Source organism: Triticum dicoccoides, chromosome 6B (genome assembly GCF_002162155.2).
Source record: "Triticum dicoccoides isolate Atlit2015 ecotype Zavitan chromosome 6B, WEW_v2.0, whole genome shotgun sequence".
NCBI lineage: Eukaryota > Viridiplantae > Streptophyta > Magnoliopsida > Poales > Poaceae > Triticum > Triticum dicoccoides.
In genome coordinates, this window is record NC_041391.1 from 674,050,756 (window position 1) to 674,054,063 (window position 3,308).

A 3,308-nucleotide genomic window follows, 5' to 3' on the forward strand; every position below is an offset into this window, starting at 1 on the left:
ATTCGGTAAAACGTTTTGGACGTTCAGTCTGAAATACATTTTTTTTCCGGAGGAGCGAAATATTATTTTGTGTAAATCAAACCACGTAGGATATACAATTTTTTCCATGGCTGCCAACCAGTCCGTCCAAATATAACACGGTCAAGGTAGGTGCAACCCCTAAACAAATCCCCAGACGTGCAATTGAGGGTGGTTGATATCTTGTATTGGGAAGCAGGAGATAATATGATTAAGGAGAAAAAGAAGAAGAAAAGGTAAAAAAATAATAAATAATAAAAACATGAATGTTATGTTATTTGTCTGATTCAACCTATGGTCCCCTTGGAAAAAAAATTACCTCATCCTTTTTGTTTTATTCTACTTACAGGAACTTGGATTTTCTAACTGTCCAAATGGAGCACATATATCAGAATTGCTGGATAATCCAAGCTAAGGTCATGTGGAAGGGTCACATCAAAGAGAATGCGATGGGAAACTTGTACCTTCAGTGCATACTACTAGATCGTCATGTAATGCATTAGTCATCTACTTTATAGGCCGTATTTTCAGAATACAATATTGATAATCATTTTTTTCTGATCATTGCTGTTATGATTCATAAAAACATATTAGGGAATAAAGATGGAAGCTATTGCGTACAACAGCCAGGCAATCCGTTTCCACAGCATGCTACACAACGGCAGTACCTATGATTTCAGTCGCGTCGGGTCCAACCCCAGAGAAATGCCTGATGGACATTTCTGGTACCTGGCCATGGACTTTGTGACCACACTAAGTGGTAGGACCGAGGTTTCTTTGTCGGCAGAGCAGATAACGTCGACAGTTTGCCCAACTACCTTCCCACAGTTTGATGAAATATTCGAGCTACGGGACAAAACAATCACTGGTGCATCATATTTTTATTTGTGAATGCACATTACTCCCTACATATTAGATTCTAATTCTGGTTTCCAAATTGCAAATGTGGTTGCTATCCTTGCCTACGTTGGTCAGATTGAATATAAGTGGGATTCAATATATAGGCGCCGCGTCCCTTCCCTTGTGATTGGCCGCATGAACTTTCAGTAAGCGCCATTTATAATTTGAGATTTTCATATGCTTATTTTTGTAATTTTATAACTGCAACGATAGACTCACTTTTATATTTGTTTGTAGGCGGCAGATAATTTTCTTACGTGTACGGGAAGAACACGTTGATCCTCACTTCTGCCATTTGCGATGCATTGACAATCAGTTCGAGAAGATTGTTGTTACTTACGTACAGGTAAATCGGAGGCACTGTTGCTTGCAAACTATGAGGGAGAGCACATTCTTTTTCTCTCCTAGCATTAATGTTGATCATCATCATGTACAAGGTAGGGGATGTGTTCTATTTTACATTTATTGTCAATGTTTTTTGACTTTGATACTATGTCAGTACTATATAACACTGTTTTTTATCGTAGATATCCATGAAGCCAGCCTCACGACACTTGATGAAACACGTGCATACGTCAATGGTGTTGTTCAAGCTATGAACATTTAAAGCTAGAAGTATCCCAGCAAAAACTAGAATGGCCTTGAGGGTTTAGGACGTCTGGCTATGTACCGTTGCATATTCAAATGTCGCAAATAAATGGCTACTACAGTTTTGATAGGGTTCGAATTGATAATTATGCTTTTGGCAATCTGAATAATGTATTATACTACTTCTGTTTTTATTGATAAATCATGTTATATATATTACATCTAAAAGCACTAAATATATATCTCAATATATATAGCAGTCCCGCCGGGTTTAAAGCGCTTGAGGGCATCTAAACCACGTTCGTCAGCAAGATGCATGCATAGCGTTTTCTATCAAAATTAATTGCAATGATATGCAAAAGCGTTGTACTCCGTTTCTTTTTAGTCAACATATAAAATTTGATCAAAGTCAAACTATCCAAAGTTTGACCAAATGTATATCAAAAGATATCAACATTTATAATACTAAAGCTATATGTTATGAAAATTAATTTCATGATGCATCTAATAATATTGATTTCATACTACGAATGTTGATATTTTCCCTACAAAGTTAGTCAAAGTTTATGAAGTTTGACTTTAACCAAACTTTTTATGCAGATTAAAAAGAAATGAAGGAAGTAATTACAAGGGTGATTAATGCCTAAATTAATAGTTATACTAGTAAGGCTGGCCATAGTGGGGGTAACATAAGTAGTATCATGCACTTGGGACTCGCAAACATGCTTATGTAGCAGACAATTAAAGAAGAGAGAGATGATTATAGTAACATAGGTAGATAACGTAACATAATAAATGTGATGCTACTATGTGTCTTGCATGGCAATAAATGAGACCACCTATGATACTAATCTATGATACTATGCACTATAGAGATAGTAATATAGACTAGTAACATATGCATGTTACTAGTCTAAGTTACTCCCCACTATGACCAACCTAACTAGACTATCTTGTTCTTCGTGTTTTGATTGGGCGGTCTTTTAAACTCGGACTGAGAGCATCGTTAATCGTATAACTCGGTCGGCGGGGCCCGGTGGTTAGGCCGGTGGTAGCCGGCGGCTCAAGACAGATCGAGCTCGAGGTTGAAGATGAAGTTTTGGACGTTCGATCGAGATCCAACGATGGAGATAGGAAGATGAAAATTGACTAACCCGTTAAAATTTTTCAGGCGACTGTCGTGTAACCACTCCCATATTCTTTATGACTACAAGGAGCAGCACGCGAGTGCGAGAATATCACATGAAAACCAAGTTCTAGTCAAAACCGGTGAAAATCATGTGGAAATGATTTTGAAGTTTGATTTTTTATAAAAAATACGAGATGTTAAGAGTGTGATGTTTTATCAGCATGCACGTGAAATTCTGAGTTAAAACACATTACCAATTAGGAGATACGGAAAAACAAAATCAGCCTTCCCTAGTAGAAAAAGGCCCATTTGTCCCGGTTCCCGAACCGGTACTAAAGGGTCGGTACTAAAGCCCAATACATCTAGTCCCGGTTCGCCTATGAACTGGGAAGGATGTGGCTCAACGTGGCCGCCGCGGCTTGCCCAGGCAGGAGGGCCTTTTGTCCCGGTTGGTGGCACCAACCAACCGGGACCAAAAGGCATCCACGCGTCAGCAGTTCAGGGGCTGGGTTTTTTAAAGGAAGGAGGGTTGGAGGTTTGGGGTTTTTGTAGGGTTAATTTAGGGGTTTCATATATTGAGTTAGCTAGCTAATAGAGAGAAGTGTCCTCTCTTATCTCCATGCTTGGTTGACGCTATGTACTATATATATAGAGAGGACTCGACACGCTAGCT